At 45.0% G+C, this 24817-nt stretch overlaps 1 protein-coding gene across 3 annotated transcripts in view; it reads right to left on the reverse strand.

The window, feature by feature from the left end:
• Positions 1 to 24817, reverse strand: part of LOC118370408 (4-galactosyl-N-acetylglucosaminide 3-alpha-L-fucosyltransferase 9-like) — a 320212-nt gene that overhangs the window by 87314 nt on the left and 208081 nt on the right. The gene's annotated exons all lie outside the window — the stretch shown is intronic.

Raw genomic sequence — 24817 nt, forward strand, 5'->3', positions numbered from 1 at the left:
CGGATAGCTGATGTTTGAAGTTGGTGAGGGAGATAAAAGTCTCCAACTTCAGCGATTTTTGCAATTCGTTCCAGTCACAGGCAGCAGAGTACTGGAACGAAAGGCGGCCAAATGAGGTGTTGGCTTTAGGGATGATCAGTGAGATACACCTGCTGGAGCGCGTGCTACGGATGGGTGTTGCCATCGTGACCAGTGAACTGAGATAAGGCGGAGCTTTACCTAGCATGGACTTGTAGATGACCTGGAGCCAGTGGGTCTGGCGACGAATATGTAGTGAGGGCCAGCCGACTAGAGCATACAAGTCGCAGTGGTGGGTGGTATAAGGTGCTTTAGTGACAAAACGGATGGCACTGTGATAGACTGCATCCAGTTTGCTGAGTAGAGTGTTGGAAGCCATTTTGTAGATGACATCGCCGAAGTCGAGGATCGGTAGGATAGTCAGTTTTACTAGGGTAAGCTTGGCAGCGTGAGTGAAGGAGGCTTTGTTGCGGAATAGAAAGCCGACTCTGGATTTGATTTTTGATTGGAGATGTTTGATGTGAGTCTGGAAGGAGAGTTTGCAGTCTAGCCAGACACCTAGGTACTTATAGATGTCCACATATTCAAGGTTGGAACCATCCAGGGTGGTGATGCTAGTCGGGCATGCGGGTGCAGGCAGCGATCGGTTGAAAAGCATGCATTTGGTTTTACTCGCGTTTAAGAGCAGTTGGAGGCCACGGAAGGAGTGCTGTATGGCATTGAAGCTCGTTTGGAGGTTTGATAGCACAGTGTCCAATGACGGGCCGAAAGTATATAGAATGGTGTCGTCTGCGTAGAGGTGGATCAGGGAATCGCCCGCAGCAAGAGCAACACCCTCTCTACACCTCTGATGAATATAACAGGAAACCTGTTCGATCACAATGCCCTGCAAAATCATTCTGGCTGTGGATACGGAGAACATCAACACACCAGAGGACTTGAGGCTCTGCAGGAAGTTTACCTCATATTTCGATTTTTAAATTATGCTTTGCCACTAAAATCATAATAAACACTGAGAACTAACATATTGGGTTATTGTTATGTGTATTATTATTATTAATAATGATATGATAAAATATATAGGGAGGGGTATTATTTTTTTAAAAATGATTAACCCCAAAAGGTTATTCAAAAGGTTCTTCGAGGAAGCATTAAAACGGGTTCTTTAACAAACCCTTTTAAATGGTTCCTCGAAGAACTTATAGGGGTTCCCCCACAGTTTCAATTTAAAGAACCCCTAAAGGTTACTACAGGAAGCTTTTCTTTTTATAAACAATAAAAACATCGAAACATCAGGTCTACAGTTTTGTTCTAGACCAATGACATCATCACTTCAGAAATCTTAACAAAAGTTTGAAGTTTGGATTTTCTTAAACAATAGGTCTAATTGAAAAACTTACAGAACTGACCCATTCAGTCCAAACATCTCCATTATTACAAAGTATGTATTTATTTAGGCACGTAAATCATTTAACCATTCAACCAATTTGTCTACTTTGGTTTTGCTTAGCTATAGCTCTCCAGGAGGCAGTGGCCGACAATTCCACTAATTAAAACAAATGGCCATGTTGATCATTGACATTGTCTTGAAATATGCCAAGGAATACAACAAATAACAAATGTGGTTCCCACTTTAAAGGAAGCACAACTTATAAAGGCTTTATAGCCTACACAAATGCTTCATAAGCACTACATAAAGGCATCATAAGCACTACACAAATGCTTCACAAGCACTACATAAATGCTTCATAAGCACTACATTAAAGACTTCATAAGCACTGCATAAAGGCTTCATAAGCATTACATAAATGCTTCATAAGCACTACATAAATGGTTATGCTTCATAAATAGTCTGTGTATGTCATACTCTATAAAGGTGTATAAACATGTTTTTAAATTTTATTTAACTAGGCATGTTAGTTAAGAACAAATTCTTATTTACAAGGACGGCCTACCCCAGCCGGACCTGGACAATGCTGGGCCAATGGTTTTTCAAAGACCACCTTTTAATGGTTCCTCAAAAACCTTTGGGGTGAATTTTTTAACGACCCCCTATTATTATTAATAATACACATACCAACAATAATAAACACTGACAACAAAAATATTGTGTTTTGATTTTAGTGTGCAAAGCAGAATAAAAAAATCTAAATATGAGGTAAACTCCTGCAGAGCCCCAAGTATAATGGCTATTGTCAAGGTTTTCGCTGCTGGTCATTTGAGTCAAGTGCAGGAGAGCAGAGAGTAGGTGATCAGGCGTCTTTATTTGCCAAGAGCAATAAACAGACGGGAGCAAAATCCCGTCAATACAACTATAAAGTCACCAAAATAATTCCCCAATGGGTACAGGCAATGCCCAGGGAGAAAACCCAGACTGGCGCGATAAACATAAACCCAACACAAAACAATCCCACACAAAGACATGGGGGAACAGAGGAATATAAATACACAGTGTAATTAGGGAATGAAAACCAGGTGTGCGGGGAACAAGACAAAACAAATGGAACAATGAAACATGGAGCGGCGATGGCTAGAAGGCCGGCGATGTCGACCGCTGAACGCTTCCCGAACAAGGAGGGAAGCCGACTTCGGCGGAAGTCGTGACAGCTATATCCTCTTGTGTGTTTACATTCTCCATATACATATTCAGAATGATTTTGCAGTGCATGGTGATCAAACAGGTTTCCTGTTATATTCATCAGAGGTGTAAGGAGGGTGAAGTCTGTGAATCCGAAAAATAGTAACAGATGATTAACAAAACATGCACATGACATTATTTATACCTTGGTTTTTGTGGTAAATGTGAATGAAAAAAACTGTTTTGATAATGCTTTTCATACACATACCTTGTCCATAATGTAGAGGCCTATGGGATATTCATTGAAGAGGTAAGGGAGGAGGATGGTAAATGTGCTCTGCATAACATACCAATACCAATTGACAAACCTTTGTATGCCTCCTCGTCTGTATATTTGCAGACACAGACACAAAGTGAGCAGTTCAGTCATCTGCACCCAATACAGCTAGTCTACATCTTCTTACCTCTGTTGATTGATATCCATTGAATTGTCCATTTTCTGTTTTTAGAAATATAAAAATATATAAAGTATTATCATTAAAACAATATCAATTTAGATCACACAGGGGACAAACCACAACTTAAACTGAGATCTTCACATTTTTTAGTTAAGTGCCTGCACCTGCTGTCCTTTCAAATTAAAATCTAAATGTTTCTGTTTGGTAGTTTGGTTGTTTGGTAGTTGGTAGTTAGGCTCCTGCAAGAACCCCCACCAACTAAGGGGGTTCCTCGATGAGCCTCACCTTCTATGGGGTTCTTAGAAGAACCTTTTGGGGGAAATGTTCAGTGCCATGAACCCTAAGGTTCTTCGATGAACTTTGAGGATCTGAGAGGATGTTGTTGAACTCCTAATTTTTAGAGTGTATTCAGATCCCTTCACTTTTCCCATATTTTGTTATGTTATATCAATCTACACATCTACACATCAATCTCCTCATCAATGTACACATCTACACATCAATCTCTTCATCAATCTACACACAATACTCAATAATGACCAAACAAAAACAGGTTTTTAGAAAAATAAATAAATAAATATTTGCATAAGTATTCAGACCCTTCATTCAGTAATTTACTGAAGCACCATTGGCAGCGATTACAGCCTCAAGTCTTCTTGGGTATGACGCTACAAGCTTGGCACACCTGTATTTGGGGAGTTTCTCCCATTCTTTTCTGCAGATCCTGTCAAGCTCTGTCATGTTGGATGGGGAGCATCGCTGCACAGTTATTTTCAGGTCTCTCCAGAGATGTTAGATCGGGTTCATCTGGGCCACTCAAGGATATTCAGAGACTTGTCCAGAAGCCACTCCTGCTTTGTTTTGGCTGTGTGCTTAGGATTGTTGTCCTGTTGGAATATGAACCTTTGCCCCAGTCTGAAGTACTGAGTGCTCTGGAGCAGGTTTTTAATCAAGGATCTCTCTGTACTTTGATCGGTTCATCTTTGCCTCGCTCCTGACTAGTCTCCCAGTCCCTGCCCCTAAAAAACATCCCAATTGTCACGACTTCGGCCAAAGTTGGTCCCTCTCCTTGTTCGGTTGGCGTTCGGCGATCGACGTCACCGGCTTTCTAGTCACCACCGATCCATGTTTCATTTTTCGTTTTGTTTCGTCTTAATTATTACACACCTGGTTTAGATTCCATTAATTATGTTCCTTATTTAACCCTCCGTTTCCCTCTCTGTTTTGTGCGTTATTGTTTGTTACGTGGGTTCGTGTTTTGTACTCGGGAATATTATGTTTTTCCTGATTGGAACATTACTTCTATTTTTGAGTAAATTTTCGGATTATTACTCATATATGTGTCCTGCGCCTGACTCCGCTTTTTCCCATTCACCAACATCCTCACAGAATAATGCACCACTTATGGAGTCAGCAGGTACAGCCAGCCCTCCTCTCACAATGGAGGAGCGTGTTCAGCAGCACGGGACCATGTTACAGAGTCTCGGTACAGCAATGCATGCTGCAAACCATGGACCGATGGGAGAGAAGGGGCTTTCCGGTTAACCCATCAGCACCTCCGCAGCTCACACAACAACCGACCCAGATGTCCACACCTCCTTCTTCAGGATCCAGTGGAATTTGGCTCTCGCTCCCGGGAGCGTATGATGGAACGGCTGCCGGGGGTTCCTACTCCAGCTGGAACTCTACCTGGCAGCTGTTCAGCCAACCCCCTTGGGACTCGAGAGAGTGAGCACCCTCATCTCTTGACTGACTGGAAAAGCACTGGTCTGGGCCAACGACATCTGGGGAGTAGAAGGCCCGACATTGGACAACAACTAAGATTTTCTTTCGGGCGGTTTTCGATCATCTCCCTGAAGGGAGAGCGGCGGGGGAACACTTGTTCCATTTAAGACAGGGGATGAGGAGCGATCAAGAGTTCGCTCTGGACTTTAGAACTTTGGCCGCCGGTGCGGGGTGGAATGAGCGGGCCCTGATCGACCACTACAGGTGTAGTTTACGTGAGGACGTTCATAGGGAGCTAGCCTGCAGGGACACCACCCTTAACCTGGACCAGCTGGTGGACTTATCCATCCGGCTGGATAACCTGTTGGCTTCCCGCGGACGTCCCGATCGGGGTCCGTCAGTGCCATCCCCCAGCACTTCTGATCCTACACCGATGGAGCTGGGAGGTGCTGCTATGAGGGGGACCAGAGGGCGGACCGTTCCCTGCACCACCTGTGGCCGCAGAGGACACACTTCTGTTTGGTGCTGGGGAGGTTCCCCAGAGAGTAGAGGTGGCAGGCGGAGCACTGGTGGATCATCTTTTTATTTTATTTATTTATTTCACCTTTATTTAACCAGGTAGGCTAGTTGAGAACAAGTTCTCATTTGCAACTGCGACCTGGCCAAGATAAAGCATAGCAGTGTGAACAGACAACACAGAGTTACACATGGAGTAAACAATTAGCAAGTCAATAACACAGTAGAAAAAAATGGGCAGTCTATATACAATGTGTGCAAAAGGCATGAGGAGGTAGGCAAATAATTACAATTTTGCAGATTAACACTGGAGTGATAAATGATCAGATGGGCATGTACAGGTAGAGATATTGGTGTGCAAAAGAGCAGAAAAGTAAATAAATAAAAACAGTATAAAAACAGTATGGGAATGAGGTAGGTGAAAAAGGGTGAGCTATTTACCTATAGACTATGTACAGCTGCAGCGATCGGTTAGCTGCTCGGATAGCTGATGTTTGAAGTTGGTGAGGGAGATAAAGTCTCCAACTTCAGCGATTTTTGCAATTCGTTCCAGTCACAGGCAGCAGAGTACTGGAACGAAAGGCGGCCAAATGAGGTGTTGGCTTTAGGGATGATCAGTGAGATACACCTGCTGGAGCGCGTGCTACGGATGGGTGTTGCCATCGTGACCAGTGAACTGAGATAAGGCGGAGCTTTACCTAGCATGGACTTGTAGATGACCTGGAGCCAGTGGGTCTGGCGACGAATATGTAGTGAGGGCCAGCCGACTAGAGCATACAAGTCGCAGTGGTGGGTGGTATAAGGTGCTTTAGTGACAAAACGGATGGCACTGTGATAGACTGCATCCAGTTTGCTGAGTAGAGTGTTGGAAGCCATTTTGTAGATGACATCGCCGAAGTCGAGGATCGGTAGGATAGTCAGTTTTACTAGGGTAAGCTTGGCAGCGTGAGTGAAGGAGGCTTTGTTGCGGAATAGAAAGCCGACTCTGGATTTGATTTTTGATTGGAGATGTTTGATGTGAGTCTGGAAGGAGAGTTTGCAGTCTAGCCAGACACCTAGGTACTTATAGATGTCCACATATTCAAGGTTGGAACCATCCAGGGTGGTGATGCTAGTCGGGCATGCGGGTGCAGGCAGCGATCGGTTGAAAAGCATGCATTTGGTTTTACTCGCGTTTAAGAGCAGTTGGAGGCCGCGGAAGGAGTGCTGTATGGCATTGAAGCTCGTTTGGAGGTTAGATAGCACAGTGTCCAATGACGGGCCGAAAGTATATAGAATGGTGTCGTCTGCGTAGAGGTGGATCAGGGAATCGCCCGCAGCAAGAGCAACATCATTGATATATACAGAGAAAAGAGTCGGCCCGAGAATTGAGCCCTGTGGCACCCCATAGAGACTGCCAGAGGACCGGACAGCATGCCCTCTGATTTGACACACTGAACTCTGTCTGCAAAGTAATTGGTGAACCAGGCAAGGCAGTCATCCGAAAAACCGAGGCTGTTGAGTCTGCCGATAAGAATTTGGTGATTGACAGAGTCGAAAGCCTTGGCGAGGTCGATGAAGACGGCTGCACAGTACTGTCTTTTATCGATGGCGGTTATGATATCATTTAGTACCTTGAGTGTGGCTGAGGTGCACCCGTGACCGGCTCGGAAACCAGATTGCACAGCGGAGAAGGTACGGTGGGATTCGAGATGGTCAGTGACCTGTTTGTTGACTTGGCTTTCGAAGACCTTAGATAGGCAGGGCAGGATGGATATAGGTCTATAGCAGTTTGGGTCCAGGGTGTCTCCCCCTTTGAAGAGGGGGATGACTGCGGCAGCTTTCAATCCTTGGGGATCTCAGACGATATGAAAGAGAGGTTGAACAGGCTGGTAATAGGGGTTGCGACAATGGCGGCAGATAGTTTCAGAAATAGCTGGTCCAGATTGTCAAGCCCAGCTGATTTGTACGGGTCCAGGTTTTGCAGCTCTTTCAGAACATCTGCTATCTGGATTTGGGTAAAGGAGAACCTGGAGAGGCTTGGGTGAGGAACTACGGGGGGCGGAGCTGTTGGCCGAGGTTGGAGTAGCCAGGCGGAAGGCATGGCCAGCCGTTGAGAAGTGCTTATTGAAGTTTTCGATAATCATGGATTTATCGGTGGAGACCGTGTTTCCTAGCCTCAGTGCAGTGGGCAGCTGGGAGGAGGTGCTCTTGTTCTCCATGGACTTCACAGTGTCCCAGAACTTTTTGGAGTTGGAGCTACAGGATGCAAACTTCTGCCTGAAGAAGCTGGCCTTAGCTTTCCTGACTGACTGCGTGTATTGGTTCCTGACTTCCCTGAACAGTTGCATATCACGGGGCTATTCGATGCTATTGCAGTCCGCCACAGGATGTTTTTGTGCTGGTCGAGGGCAGTCAGGTCTGGAGTGAACCAAGGGCTGTATCTGTTCTTGGTTCTGCATTTTTGAACGGAGCATGCTTATCCAAAATGGTGAGGAAGTTACTTTTAAAGAATGACCAGGCATCCTCAACTGACGGGATGAGGTCAATGTCCTTCCAGGATACACGGGCCAGGTCGATTAGAAAGGCCTGCTCACAGAAGTGTTTTAGGGAGCGTTTGACAGTGATGAGGGGTGGTCGTTTGACTGCGGCTCCGTGGCGGATACAGGCGATGAGGCAGTGATCGCTGAGATCCTGGTTGAAGACAGCGGAGGTATATTTGGAGGGCCAGTTGGTCAGGATGACGTCTATGAGGGTGCCCTTGTTTACAGAGTTAGGGTTGTACCTGGTGGGTTCCTTGATGATTTGCGTGAGATTGAGGGCATCTAGCTTAGATTGTAGGACTGCCGGGGTGTTAAGCATATCCCAGTTTAGGTCACCTAACAGAACAAACTCTGAAGCTAGATGGGGGCGATCAATTCACAAATGGTGTCCAGGGCACAGCTGGGAGCTGACGGGGGTCGGTAGCAGGCGGCAACAGTGAGAGACTTGTTTCTGGAGAGAGTAATTTTCAAAATTAGTAGTTCAAACTGTTTGGGTATGGACCTGGAAAGTATGACATTACTTTGCAGGCTATCTCTGCAGTAGACTGCGACTCCGCCCCCTTTGGCAGTTCTATCTTGACGGAAGATGTTATAGTTGGGTATGGAAATCTCTGAATTTTTGGTGGCCTTCCTGAGCCAGGACTCAGACACGGCAAGGACATCAGGGTTAGCAGAGTGTGCTAAAGCAGTGAGTAAAACCAACTTAGGGAGGAGGCTTCTGATGTTGACATGCATAAAACCAAGACTTTTTCGATCACAGAAGTCAACAAATGAGGGTACCTGGGGACATGCAGGGCCTGGGTTTACCTCCACATCACCCGCGGAACAGAGAAGGAGTAGTATGAGGGTGCGGCTAAAGGCTATCAAAACTGGTCGCCTAGAGCGTTGGGGGCAGAGGATAAGAGGAGCAGGTTTCTGGGCATGGTAGAATATATTCAGGGCATAATGCGCAGACAGGGGTATGGTGGGGTGCGGGTACAGCGGAGGTAAGCCCAGGCACTGGGTGATGATGAGAGAGGTTGTATCTCTGGACATGCTGGTTGTAATGGGTGAGGTCACCGCATGTGTGGGGGTGGGACAAAGGAGGTAACAGGGGTATGCAGAGTGGATCTAGGGGCTCCATTGTGAACTAAAACAATGATAACTAACCTGAACAACAGTATACAAGGCATATTGACATTTGGGAGAGACATACAGCGAGGCATACAGTAATCACAGGTGTTGAATTGGGAAAGCTAGCTAAAAACAGTAGGCGAGGCTAATCAGCTAGCACAACAAACAGCAGGTAAAATGGCGTTGACTAGGCAACTGGGCCGACAGATAAAACAAACAAGCAGAATGGAGTACCGTGATTAATGGACAGTCCAGCGTGCGTCAGCTATGTAGCCAAGAGATCAGTGTCCAGGGGGCAGCGGTGGATGGGCAGGGAAGCTGGGCTTGCGAGTGTTATCCAGGTTTTTTTAATTTTTTTTATTTTTTATTTTTTTAACTAACAATGACTAAATAGCTTGTAGCTAGTTAGCTGGTTAGCGTCTGGAGGTTCCTGAGTGTGTCATAAAAATAAAATAAAAATTAAAAGTGATAGCGATTCCGTATCACAGTGGGTGAGGCAGGTTTCCGGAAGGTGTAAACAAAATAAAAATCAAAGAGAGATAGAAAGTAAATGGGTTCAGAGTGTTTGGGATGTAGTGAGTCAGATGGTTAGCAGGCCTGTGCTAACAAGCTAACAGTTCGTAGGCCCGGGCTAGACAAGCTAGCCGTTAGCAGGCCGTATTAGCAAGCAGGGAGATAGCGAGGGCTAGAGAGCTAACCTTTGGGGGACGTCGCGATGGGGTGAGTCTGTTTATTCGTCTTCTTGCGGTGATATCGACAGACCGGTCGTGGGCCCGGGTAATTGTAGCCCAGGAGTATGCTACAGGAGCTCTAGTACGCTGGGTGAGCTGGAGACACAGCGTTTCAGAAAGCTCGCGGGCCTTGGCCAGCAGATGGATCTTTGGCGATGTCGCAACGAAAGAGCCTGTAGAGACCACCTCGGACGATTATGTCGGCGGACCAGTCGTGATGGATCGGCGGGGCTCCGTGTCGGCAGTAAAGGGTCCAGGCCAATTGGCAAAAGAGGTATTGTAGTTGGGCCTCTTCGGCTAGTCGGGAGATGGGCTTAGCTCAAGCTAACTGTAGCTTGTTTTGGGACAGAGACGTTAGCCAGGAGTAGCCACTCGGATTGCAGCTAGCTAGTTGCGATGATCCGGTGTAAAGGTTCAGAGCTTGCGGTAGGAATCCGGAGATGTGGTAGAGAAAGAGCAGTCTGATATGCTCTGGGTTGATGTCGCGCTGGTGTCCTAGTTAGCTTAGAAGACCGCTAGCAATGGCTAACTGAGTACGAGCTAGTAGCTAGTTAGTTGGCTAGCTTCTGATGGTGGTTCCGGTTCTAAAGTAAAGTATAGAAAAAGCAGATCCGTACCACATTGGGTGATGCGGGTTGCAGGAGAGTATATTCAGCTCTAGTTTGAAAGTGAGATTAAAATATGTACGAAATATATACAGAAAAAAAAACGAAGAAAACTATATTTACACTAGACAGGACGGGACAAGACAAAACACGCTCGACTGCTACGCCATCTTGGAATAAGTAATAATAATAAGGCACACATCTCACCCAGAGCTCCCTGTTGCACACATGTGGTTGTATATAGCATTTCCTGAGTTTTCCCAGCAGTCCCAGCATAAGGCGCTAGTAGATTCAGGCGCAGCTGGGAACTTTATTGACCGTACCTTTGCACTTAGTGTAGGGATCCCTATTGTTCCTGTTAATGTTCCATTCCCTGTACATGCCTTAGATAGTCATCCTTTGGGGTCAGGGCTAATCAGGGAGGTCACCGCTCCACTCCATATGATAACGCAGGAGAATCATGAGGAGAGAATTAGTCTCTTTCTGATTGACTCTCCTTTGTTTCCTGTTGTGTTGGGTCTTCCCTGGTTGGCCTCTCATGATCCCACTATTTTGTGGCAACAGAGGGCTCTCAAGGGATGGTCCTGTCAGTGCTCAGGGAGGTGTATAGGTGTTTCCTTACGTGCCACTAGGGTGGAGAGTCCAAACCAGGTATCCACCCTGCACATTCCTCCCGAATATGCCTTCAGTAAAAAAGAAGGCGACTCAATTACCATCCCATCAATTACCACCCCAATTACCACAGAGGGATTGTGCGATAAATCTCCTGGTAGACGCTGCACCTCCCAGGAGTCACGTGTATCCTCTGTCCCAGGAGGAGACGGAGGCTATGGAACCATATGTCACCGAATCTCTGGGACAGGGATACATTCGGCCTTCCATTTTACCTGTCTCCTCTAGTTTATTTTTTGTTAAGAAGAAGGATGGAGTTTTTTGCGCCCGTGTATTGACTATCGAGGTTTGAATAAGATCACCGTAAAATACAGTTACTCACTACCTGTCATAGCCAGTATAACAGAGTCATGGCACGGGGCGTCCTTCTTCACAAAATTGGACCTCAAGAGTGCTTACAACCTGGTGTGTAATCAAGGAGGGGGATGAGTGAAAGATGGCATTTAGCACCACATCTGGTCATGCCATACGGGTTAATAAATGGGTTAATAAATGCTCCATCAGTCTTCCAATCCTTTGTAGATGAGATTTTCAGGGACCTGCACGGGCTTACAACAGCACTAAGGCAAGAAGGTACTGACAACAATACATCACGTGAAGCAGCCACAACTGTCAGTAAGAGTGTCCATGATTGAGTCTTTGAATGAAGAGATGTCCAGTTTGAGTGTTTTTTGCAGATCGTTCAAGGTGCTAGCTGCAGCGAACTGAAAAGAAAATCCACCCAGGGATGTATGTGCTTTGGGGACCTTTAACAGAATGCGGCAGGCAGAGCGGGTGTTGAGTGTGGAGGATGAGGGCTGCAGTAGGTATCTCAGATAGGGTGAGTGAGGCCTAAGAGGGTTTTATAAATAAGCATCAACCAGTGGGTCTTGCAACGGGTATACAGAGACGACCAGTTTACAGAGGAGTATAGAGTGCACTATAAGGAGAATTGGTGGCAAATCTGGCCTATGGCCGAATGGTAAATCTAGCATGGGTAGGATGGTCATCTGAATCAGGGTTAGTTTGGCAGCTGGGGTGAAAGAGGAGCGATTACGATAGAGGAAACCAAGTATAGATTTAACCTTAGCCTGCAGATTTGATATGTGCTGAGAGAAGGACTGTGTACTGTCAAGCCATACTCCCAAGTACGTTTACGAGGTGACTACCATCAAGGTCTAAACCATCAAAGGTAGTAATCACACTGGTGGTGAGAGGGGGCTTCTTCTTACCAAACCACATGAACTTTGTTTTGGAGGTGTTCAGAACAAGGTTAAGGGCACAGAAAGCTTGTAGGACACTAAGAAAGTGTTGTTGTAGAGTGTTTAACACAAAATCCAGGGAGGGGCCAGCTGAGTATAAGACTGTATCATCTGCATATAAATGGATGAGTGAGCTTCCTACTACCTGAGCTATGTTGTTGATGTAAATTTAGAAGAGCATGTGGCCTAGGATCGAGAATTGGGGGTACTCCCTTGGTGACAGGAGGTGGCTGAGACAGCACAACCAGATTGCATACCAGAGAGAATACTATAGACATCAAGAAAGCCAGTCAGTTGATTATTGTCATGTTTTTCTAACACTTTTGATGGTCAGGGCAAAATAGAAATTGGTCTATAACAGTTAGGATCAGCTCTATCTACCCCTTTAAATAAAGGATGCATCGTGGCTGCCTTCCAAGCAATGGCAACCTCCCCAGAGAGGCGAGACAGGTTAAAAAGGTCAGAGATAGGCTTGGTGATGATGGGGGCTACAACTTTAAAGAAGACCGGATCCAAACCAGATGTTTTTTTGGGGTCAAGTTTTAGGAGCTCCATTAGCACCTCAGACTCAGTGACTGCCTGCAGGGAGAAACTTTGTAGCAGGGCAGGGGAAAAAGAGGGAGGAGCATCGGGGCTAGTTGCATTAGAAGGGGTCGGAGATGAGGAAATGTTGGACGGGCAATCAGCCATGTGCTCCTTGTCAGTAACAACCACATCATCAACATTAAGGGACATGGGCAGCTGTGATGAGGAGGGTTTATTCTCCAGGTCTTTAACTGTTTTCCAGAAATGATTGGGGTTAGACCCACAGAGAGAGAGAACTGCTCCTTTGAGTAACTGACTTTGGCCTTCCGGATAGCCTGAGTGCATTCATTTCTCATTTGCCTGAACGAGAGCCAGTCAGACAAGAGTATGTGTAACAGTATAATTTTAAACCGTCCCCTCGCCCAGATCCGGGCGTGAACCAGGGACCTTCTGCACACAACGACAACAGTCACCCTCGAAGCATCGTTACCCATCGCTCCACAAAAGCCACGGCCCTTGCAGAGCAAAGGGAACTACTACTTCAAGGTCTCAGAGCAAGTGACGTAACCGATTGAAACGCTATTTAGCGCACACCGCTAACTAAGCTAGCCGTTTCACATCCGTTACATATGCGTGGGCCAAGCATTTCACCAAATGGAATTCTTGATGTGGAGTAACTCTGACAGATCACGGTCAAACCAAGGGATGAAACTGTTTTTAATTATAATTTTCTTTATGGGGGCGTGTTTGTTAACAATACCACTGAAAATATAAAAACGAAGGTCCAAGCATCTTCGACAGAGGGGATCAAGCTGATTCTATACCAATTTATAGAGACCAGGTCATGAAGGAAGGCTTGCTCATTAAAGTGTCTATGACAAATCAGGGCAGGTCGTTTCACTGAGCAGCCATTACGAACACAGGCTGTAAAACAGTGATCACTAATGTCACTACAGAAAACACAACACTGATACCTATCAGGATTATTTGCGAGGATAACATCAAGGAGAGTAGAACTTTTCTGGGTGTTTGTTATCATACCTTGTGTGATTGATAATAATCTGATAAAGATTTAGGGAGTCCCATTGCTTTAGGACTTCGTCAGGGGGTTTAAGAATGTCCCAGTTTTGGTCACCTAGTAGGACAAATTCAGACTTAGTGTAAGGGGTCAGGAGAGAGTTTAGGGAAGGTAGGGTACAGGCCAGTGCAGATGGTGGACGATACCACCCAGCAACAGACTGGTAAAGATTGCCACTACACCACCTTTGGAAGATCTGTTTTGCTGAAAAAGGTTAGAACACATTAGTGTTCAAAACACTCTTCCTTAACCAAGTCTCAGTAATGACCAACACATCTGGATTGGAGCTGTGAACCCACACTTTCAATTGATACATTTTAGGTAATAAGCTTCTAGTGTTAAAGTGCAGTATTGGGTCTAGCAACAGTAGATTGCCCAGTCTGTACATGCACATTTTCAGATATCATCAGCAGTAATACAATCAGGGCATGGACAGGGACTGCTCTGCAGTGTTCATTTTTTTATGACATTAAGATCATATTGTACAGCAATTCATCAGGTAACATGAATACAAAGTCGGCAAGAGGTGGTTAGAATAGGATGGGAGGCCAAGAGTCCGTGTAACCAACAGAGAGTCAGAGTCCTGAATGTGGGAACACACGTAGTCTGTCCCATGGTTGGGTAAACAAGCAACTTCATAGTCAACAAAGCATGCAGGAGTCATGAGGCAAATAACATAACACACAATAAAAAATATAACAACTTAGGGCCAGCCATTGTAAGTTCAAAGAGTCACTTTCCCCAACAAGATAACTTGAGAGAGTACCTCTCTATGAGTCCAGTAGGCTATAAAAGTATGAGATAAAATAAATAAATAAATAGTAGGCCTATACTAGTTTATTGAAGTGTTTCTGAGTAAGCTCACATAATAAGCTTCACAAGTTAATAAGCCTACTTAAAATTCTGATCAGTCCAAAGTCTGTGGTGTGTGTGTGTGTGGGTGTGTAAGTGTGTGTGTGTGTGCCGAAGGCATCCATCCTAGCTCGCTCAATAATGTCTTAATCGAAATTACGGATAGCCTCTTATACGCTTGTCGTCCCCTCACGCCATAGTTTGTACATCGCAATTGTCAGTAGAAACCACATTTGTTAAAGCTAGTCAGACATATCAGCTATGTTTTTTCCTCTTCAGACTCTAGGGGCAGTATTTCATTTTTGGATAAAAAGACGTGCCCGTTTTAAGCGCAATATTTTGTCACGAAAAGATGCTCGACTATGCATGGAATTGATAGCTTTGGAAAGAAAACACTGACGTTTCCAGAACTACAAAGATTTTCACTGTGAGTGCCTTAGAACAAAAGCTTCAGGCAAAACCAAGATGTTTCTGCAACCAGGAAATTAACAGGATTTCTGAGGCTACGTTTTGCATTATCTCCTTATATGGCTGTGAATGCGACAGGAATGAGCCTACCCTTTCTATCGTTTCCCCAAGGGGTCTGGAGCATTGTGACATATTTGCAGGCATATCATTGGAAGATTGACCATATGAGACTACATTTGCCAAGTGTTCCGCACAGTGTCCTGCGTTGAAATTGGTGCGCAAATCTCAGCTGCTGGTATTTTTCCATGGGATTCTGAGAAAAACCATGCTTCCACGAACGACATATCAATGAAGAGATATTTGACAAAACACCTTGAGGATTGATTCAAACAACGTTTGCCATGTTTCGGTCGATATTATGGAGTTAATTCGGAAAAAAGTTGATGTTTAGGTGACTGAATTTTCGGTTTGTTTCGGTAGCCAAATGTGTAGTAACAAAACGGAGCGATTTGTCCTACACAAAGAATCTTTCAGGAAAAACTGGACATCTGCTATGTAACTGAGAGTCTCCTCATTGAAACATCTGAAGTTCTTCAAAGGTAAATTATTTTATTTGATTCCTTTGCTGGTTTTTGTGAATATGTTGCGTGCTAAATGCTACGCTAAATGCTAAGCTAGCCATCAACACTCTTACACAAATGATTGATTTTCTATGGTTCAAAAGCATATTTTGAAAATCTGAGATGACAGTGTTGTTAAGAAAAGGCTAAGCTTGAGAGCATGCATATTTATTTCATTTCATTTGCGATTTTTAGAAATCGTTAACGTTGCGTTTTATATTAATGAGCTTGAGGCTGTAGTCACGATACCGGATCCGGGATGGCTCGGCGCAAGAGGAAGTAAATGAGGCTAAATTAATTGTTTTGCTGCTAGAGTAGGCTCCGCTGATAGCCAGCGATAGCAGTGGTAAGGATTCACTCTATTGTGCTGAAAATTAAGCTGCTTTTGGGGTAGCTTTATAAAGACCCTAACAGTTATAGTGAAACCCTATCTCTATAGTGAAATGAATGTATTGTTTAGTGTCATGTAATGGCTTGCTGGCATGCATGCCTCACCAAGATTTACATGCAAAGATCGCCACTGTAGCTTACCCAACCCATTTGAACATAGTCAATGCTATTATCAGTTGAATACTATTCAAACTACTGTTCAAAAGTTTGGGGTCACTTAGAAATGTCCTTGTTTTTGAAAGAAAAGCTATTTTCTTGTCCTTAAAATAACATCAAATTGATCATAAATACAGTGTAGACATTGTTAATGTTGTAAATTACTATTGTAGCTGGAAACGACAGATCTTTTATGGAATATCTACATAGGCGTACAGAAGCCCATTATCAGCAACCATCAATCCTGTGTTCCAATGGCACGTCGTGTTAGCTGATCCAAGTTTATAATTTTAAAAGGCTAATTGATCATTAGGAAACCCTTTTGCAATTATGTTAGCACAGCTGAAAACTGTTGGTCTGATTAAAGAAGCAATGCAACTGGCCTTCTTTAGACTAGATGAGTATCTGGAGCATCAGCATTTGTGGGTTTGATTACAGGCTCAAAATGGCTAGAAACAAAGACCTTTCTTCTGAAACTTGTCAGTCTATTCTTGTTCTGAGAAATTAATGTTATTCCATGCGAGAAATTGCAGATCTCATACAACGCTGTGTGCTACTCCCTTCACAGAAGATCGCAAACTGTCTCTAACCAGAATAGAAAGAGGAGTGGGAGGCCCCGGTGCACAGCTGAGCAAGAGGACAAGTATATTAGAGTGCCTAGTTTGAGAAACAGACGCCTCACAACTCCTCAACTGGAAGCTTCATTAAATAGTACCCGCAAAACACCAGTCTCAATATCAACAGTGAAGAGGCGACTGATCAACTTGATGTTATTTTAATGTACAAAAAAATGTGCTTTCTTTCAAAAACAAGGACATTTCTAAGTGACCCCGAACTTTTAAACGGTAGTGTACCTCACGTTGCTGAGCAAAAATAATGAACATAAGACATGAGGAAGGGAACGAGAGATAAAACAGAATGATGTAACTTACACCACTGCCTGTTTCCTCCATTTTGTGTGTTCATTTCCTAGTTTAACTATCTAGTTCTTCCCTCTAAATAAAACAGGACAGTAAGCATGTCATGATGTAGCTTATTCTATTTTTTTTATTCTGTTGGTAATTACCTAGCATTAGTGTTAGTTGACTTGAAGGACCCTCTCACTCCTCAAATTCTCTCCATTAACATAAAACTGTCTGATAAGAAAATTCAACAATCGAATGGCTAAAGCCAAGTGGTGCAATACTGTCGACCAACCACACATGAATGTAAATGAAGGACAACAGGAGTCAATGAACTAGTCAATGAACTAAACATATAGCTAGCTATGTATGAAATACTGTGAATACTGATACACTGGGTCAAAAGACAGGAGCCCTGTGCTAAATAAGTGGATTAGAGAAATGTGGTTTGGGATGCTAGCTAGCAGCCACACTTAGCTGTAGATTTAAGGGCTCCTCTCTGCTGGTATAGTAGTGGCTTGCCCATGGGCTTGCCTACTCCTGGCTGGCTACGGACGTTAGCCTGCTAGGTAGCTAACTAGACAACAGAGAACACGCAACCACCAGCAGAGAAAACAAATATTTGTATAACTAACCATGTTTCTCACCACAGCAGAGCTGGTTAGGCTGTTTTCATGTTATCCAGAGCCTTAGTGACTAACTGTGCTGCTGGCAACAATTTAATAAAAAATGTTGTTGACATTTACTGACACTGGGCATATTCAACTTTATATGGCGGTTGGCAACCAACTTTAAGGTGCATTACCATTACCAACTGGACTGGAGTGTGGACCTCAGTTCATCTTTCAATCATCAATAGAATCAAGTTCTGTTTTAGTACCTGGCTACGCAGACGCTCGGTGAAGAACGAGAAGTATGGGTGCAATGATTGAATAACATGTTTGTGTAAAATTATTTTGAGAATGCGACGCGAGTGGTGTGGTCAGCATGTAACAATCACACAAATTGTTTTGTATTTTTGTAACAGTTTTCTTAAAATATTACCAGATAGTGAGTGTGTGCATAAGCTATTAGAATGAGAACATGGAGGTGTTTTTGCAGCATATGGAATATGCTCTGTTGTTTGCCATTACATCATACACTTATACATTTCTCATTATTATTTGTAATTGTGCAACATGGAATTGTAACAGATTAAAGTCCACAAAGATTCTTACTGGATATTAATATCAGCATCACTACAGCCCGGAGTGGATCTCTTTAATTCTCCACCTTTATGTTGCTTTTGTCAATAAGCATGTAAGGAATATAATTTTATTCAATCACATGAAGGACAAAACACTCACTGTACAGAAAAGGATTAGACTGTACATGTACGTCAGTTCACATAAGTTATTGAGTAAACAGTATGCCAAGCAATATGCCAAGCAGTCAAATGCACTTAGGACACATTATAGTAGCATATAGATTATTATTAAATACATGAGTTATATTGTCACAAGTAGGATATTTAATTTATTTACGTTAGACATTTGGATCACAATTAGGCCTATATAATTAGAGGCTTTATCTGTGTCCGGGAAACTGTCCCTTAATGAGAAAGTACCCCAGACACCAGTTATGGGGTCAAGACCTCTCGAGTGGTGCAGTAGTCTAAGGCCCTGTGTAGTGGCTTCCTTTCGTCTTTACCATAGCCACTGACCAAGCCTGAAGCGGGGTTGTTTGGTACGCATACAGTCAAGGTTTCCAAACGGCCAAACATTTAATGACATCCAGGCATATGGTGCAACAAAAATGTTTATTCTTCTTATATCTAACAAATGAATGAGTCTCCAATCAACTTAAAGCATAGAATACTTGATATGGAAAATACATATTATGACCTGTCTGTATGTCTGTATGGTCAAAAAACTATACCGCTCCCGCATCTAGCAAGGACTCCTTCTCCCGAAGGCCCAACTTCCTGCCTTTATCCTAACACACTTACCACAATACAATGAATAGGCAAGAGGGGGGGGCCAAAAACTAAGTTACATTACATTACATTTAAGTCATTTAGCAGACACTCTTATCCAGAGCGACTTACAAATTGGTGCATACACCTTATGACATCCAGTGGAACAGCCACTTTACACTAACAACAAATGAATATATCTCAATCAGGTAAATATAAATCATAAAGGTACGTACCTAATATTTCATCATTTACATTAATATTTAATATATTTACACAAATATACATGGAGCTCCATATGTTCGGTCTTTTAGACAAATATGTCCAAATCGGCTCTAACACCCTGCATCTCAGTGCTTGAGGCACCACTACAGACCCGGGTTCGATTCCAGGCTGTATCACAACCAGTTGTGATTGGGAATCACAATTGGCCCAGCGTTGTCCGGGTTTGGCCGGGGTAGGGTGTCATTGTAAATAAGAATTTGTTCTTAATTGACTTGCCTAGTTAAATAAAGGAAAAATATAATTTGGCTATATGACCAAGGAGAGTGATGGAGTGCTGCATCAGATGACCTGGCCTCCACAATTACCTGACTTCAACCCAATTGAGATGGTTTGGGATGAGTTGGTCCACAGAGGAAAGGAAAAGCAGCCAACAAGTGCTCAGCATATGTGGAAACTCCTTCAAGACTGTTAGAAAAGCATTCCAGGTGAAGCTGGTTGAGAGAATGCCAAGATTCTGCAACGCTGTCATCAAGGCAAAGGGTGGCTACTTTGAAGAATCTCAAATATAACACCTTTTTGGTTACTACATAATGAAATGTGTTATTTCATAGTTTTGATGTCTTCGCTATTACTCTACAATGTATAAAATAGTAAAAATAAAGAAAAACCTTTGAATGAGTAGGTGTGTCCAAACTTTTGACTGGTACTGTTTATAATCTTAGAAATATATATATATATATATATATATATATATATATATATATATATATATATATATATATATATATATATATATATATATAAACCATACAAAACATTCACAAACATCCACAACATCACCCCTGCCCTACCTGCACACACCCATGTCTCCAGCGCCTACATCACTCTCTGCCACATGGCCTCAAACTGCACCATTTTGTTTCTCTCCGTCACCCACGCACTTTCAACATTTTGATAATGAAGCATTTTATCTTTCCATTGTTTTAATGATGGAGGATTAGTTGAGTCCCAGTTTTTAAGTGCATGTTTTTTTCAGGATGATTGACTGACGAGAAATGTATCGTCCAACCCATCGGATATCTCACTGAACACTCATATGCCATGTCTTGAAATATGCAGACAGACCAGTGGCGATTTTAGCATATAAATCTTGGTGGGGCAAAAAAAAACAAGTGGAATGCATGCCAGCAATGCCACTACACAACACTAAACAATACATTAATTACAAACTGTTAGGGTCTACATAAAGCTGTACAAATAGCAGTCCCAACTGTCACGACTTCCACCCAAGTCGGCTCCTCTCCTTGTTCGGGCGGCGTTCGGCGATCGATGTCACCGGCTTTCTAGCCATTTTTGGACTGGAATTAAAGTGCGCCTGTTTATTACACTCTGCTCTCCTGCACCTGACTTCGCCTCCGGTACACACACCTGACAGAATTACACACCGAACCATGGAGTCATCAGGAGCAGGGACCCCGGTTAGAGGAGTCGAGGAACGCATCCAGGAACATTCGGCTATGTTACATCATCTTGGTGCCATGATGGATTGTGTTGTCCAGACTATGGACCGCTGGGAGAAACAGGAAGTCTCCCCAGTGCCTCGACCAGCGCATCCGGGGTTAGCTCTACCCATCCCGTCCGGAACCAGTCCCAGTGGGATGCGTCTCTCCCTTCCCAGGGACTATGATAGGACGGCAGCACAGTGCCAGGGATTCCTCTTACAACTGGACCTCTACCTGGCCACTGTGCACCCAGCTCCCTCAGAGAGGGAGAGAGTGTCTGCCCTCGTCTCATGCAAATGCCGTGTGGGGAGAAGGAGACGCGGCGTCGGTGCCATCTTCTAGCAACCCTGCTCCAGTGCCCATGGAGTTGCACCATCTGTGGCCGCAGAGGGCACACTGCTGGTCGGTGCCATGTCGGTTCCTCTGGGAGTAAAGGCAACAGGCAGGGCACTCTGGCATCACCCCAGGTGAGTCTGCACCACACTCATCCAGAGTCCTCTGTTGACCACATGTTTGTACCTGTTTGTTTCCCAGATTTTCACCGCATTCCCAGCATAAGGCGCTTGTTGATTCTGGCGTAGCTGGGAAATTTATTGACAGAGTATTAGCCCTTAGTTTAGGGATCCCCATTATTCCTGTAGTTAGACCGTTCCCGGTTCATTCTCTGGACAGTCGACCATTAGGGTCCGGGATAATCAGGGAAGACACCATCTCCTTGGGCATGGTGACGCAGGGGGGGGTCACGAGAAGAGAATCAGTCTCTTCCTCATTGATTCTCCTGCATTTTCTGTGGTACTAGGCCTTCCCTGGTTAGCTCAGCATAACCCCACTATCTCCTGGCAACAGAGGGCTCTCACGGGGTGGTCCCGAGAGTGCTCGGGGAGGTGTGTAGGGGTTTCCGTTGGTGCTACCACGGTGGAAGGTCCAGACCAGATCCCCACTGTGCGCATCTTCCCAGAATATACTGATTTGGCTCTCACCTTCTGTAAAAAGAAGGCGTCTCAATTACCATCTCATCGACGGGCGGGATTGTGCAATAAATCTCCTGGCAGACACGCCGCTTCCCAGGAGTCACGTGTATCCCCTGTCACAGGCGGAGATGGTGGCTATGGAGACATATGTCTCTGAATCCCTGCGTCAGGGGTACATTCGGTCCTCCACTTCACCCGCCTCCTCGAGTTTCATTTTTGTGAAGAAGAAGGCTGGAGGTCTCATCCCGTGCATTGATTATAGAGGTCTCAATCAAACCACAGTGAGGTACAGTTACCCGCTACCTCTTATCGCCACGGCGATTGAGTCAATGCATGGGTCACGCTTCTTCACGAAACTGGATCTCAGGAGTGTGTACAACTTGGTGTGTATCCGGGAGGGGGACGAGTGGAAGACAGCGTTTAGTACCACCTCGGGGCATTATGAGTAGTTAGTCATGCCGTACGGGTTGATGAATGCTCCATTAGTTTTCCAATCCTTTGTAGATGAGATTTTCAGGGACCTGGATGGGCAGGGTGTAGTGTTGTATATCGATGACATTCTGATATACTCCGCTACACGCGCCGAGCATGTGTCCTTGGTACGCAAGGTACTTGGACGAATGTTGAATGTTGGCAGCGTCAAGGCCGAGAAATGCCTGTTCTTTCAGCAGGTCGTCTCCTTCCTAGGGTATCGCATTTCCACATCAGGGCTGGAGATGGAGAGTGACCACATTTCAGCCGTGCGTAATTGGCCGACTCCCACCACGGTAAAGGAGATGCAGTGATTTTTAGGGTTTGCCAATTACTACCAGAGATTTATCCCAGTGTTTTGGCCAGGTGGTTGCTCCCATTACCTCATTGCTGAAGGGGGATCCCGTACGGTTACAGTGGTCGGCTGAGGCGGACAGAGCTTTTGGGTAGCTAAGAGCTCTGTTTACTTCGGCTCCCGTGCTGGCCCATCCGGATCCCTCTTTGGCGTTCATAGTGGAGGTGGAAGGGTCTGAGGCTGGGATAGGAGCCGTGCTCTCACAGCGCTCGGGTACGCCACCAAATCTCTGCCCCTGTGCTTTCTTCTCGAAGAAGCTCAGCCCAGCGGAGTGTAACTATGATGTGGGGGACCGGGAGCTGTTGGCTGTCGTTAAAACGTTGAAGGCGTGGAGACATTGGCTTGAGGGGGCTAAACACCCTTTTCTCATCTGGACTGACCACCTTAACCTGGAGTACATCCGGGCAGCGAGGAGACTGAATCCTCATGAGGAAAGGTGGCCCATGTTCATTGCCTGTTTTGTGTTTACCATGTCCTACAAACCAGGTTACCAGAATATGAAGGCAGACGCACTGTCCCGGCTGTATTTCACAGAGGAGCGGCCCATGGATCAGACTCCCATACTCCCGGCCTCTTGCCTGATAGCACCGGTCATGTGGGAGCTGGACGCGGACATTAAGCAGGCGTTGCGTACAGAGCCTGCTCCCCTCCAGTGTCCTGTCAGGTGTATGTATGTTCCGTCTGCTGTCCGTGACCAGTTGATCTATTGGGCCCACACGTCACCCTCCTCTGGTCATCCGGGGATCGGTCAGACGGTGCGCTGTCTGACTGGGAAGTACTTGGGGCCCACCTTAGCTAAGGACGTGAGGGTTTATGTTTCCTCCTGCTCGGTGTGTGCCTAGTGTAAGACTCCGAGACACCAGCCCAGAGTTAAGCTATACACCTTACCCATTCCACAACGACCTTGTGTAACAGTACTCTTCTGGCGTTGTGTACATCAGTCATCGACACGGAACTCCAATATGTAGCACCAATCATGTAGCTTTATTCTGATAAGAACGACACAAGATTGCACGTCATGCAATGCCCGTCTCACCATCCAACTCTGCACTCACGCACGCTGGTTTGGTGCTTGTTCACTGGGCAGTTACCAAAATAATACAATTACAATATAATATCTTTAACAATGTACCTGATAAGAACGACACAAGATTGCACGTCATGCAATGCCCGTCTCACCATCCAACTCTGCACTCACGCACTGTACAAAATATATGAACCCCCCCCACCAGACACAGTAAGTTGCTAGCTAATACTGGCGTGAATTCTCTACAATAAAATGCACAACAAATATTCTCCAAAAACCCCTGCATCTTATGTGTGATGTTTGAATAACATTTACGAAATATTTGATATAAATTGTACATTTAAATAATCACTTGAGAGCATAAAATCACTTTTGACGTACGGTGCTTTGCAACCAACAACTTACCGCTGGTTTGGTGCTTGTTCACTGGGACGATTCTAACTGGAACATCCCCCCTCGTAAGCAAGCTACGCAAACCAGCCAATAAGATGCCATGTTGAGTAGGTGAAGGCAAGACAAACTCAAACCAAAAACCCATTGGCTTAACAATAAAGTGGCAAGGGGAATCACCAATATAACCCTGTTACACTTGGTCACACCTGTCTGTATATTTTTTAACCAATCTACCTTTTTCACAGGGAAACACTACTATCCTGGTCATTGTGGATCATTTCTCTAAGTTCTGTAGTCTCCTCCCTCTGCCCGGTCTTCCTACGGCCCTACAGACTGCTGAAGCCCTGTTTACCCACGTCTTCCGGCACTACAGTGTACCTGAGGATATAGTGTCTGATCGGAGTCCCCAATTCACGTCAATTCACGGGCGTTCATGGAACGTCTGGCGGTCTCGATCAGCCTTACCTCCGGCTTTCACCCCGAGAGTAACGGACAGGTAGAGAGAGTCAAGCAGGATGTGGAGCAGGTTTCTGTGGTCCTACTACCAGGACCAGCCGGGGGAGTGGGCAGCATTCGTGCCCTGGGCCGAGATGGCACAGAACTCGCTTCGCCACTCCTCCACTAACCACTCCACCTTTCAGTGCGTATTGGGGTACCAGCCGGTTCTGGCAGCGTGGAATCAGGTTCCTGCAGTGGACGACTGGTTCAGGCGCGAGGAGGAGACATGGGAGGCCGCCCATGTTCACCTCCAGCGAGCCGCGCTTCGCCAAAAGAACAGCGCGGACTGTCACCGTAGTGAGACCACGGTG

Source organism: Oncorhynchus keta, chromosome 8 (genome assembly GCF_023373465.1).
Source record: "Oncorhynchus keta strain PuntledgeMale-10-30-2019 chromosome 8, Oket_V2, whole genome shotgun sequence".
NCBI classification, from domain to species: domain Eukaryota; kingdom Metazoa; phylum Chordata; class Actinopteri; order Salmoniformes; family Salmonidae; genus Oncorhynchus; species Oncorhynchus keta.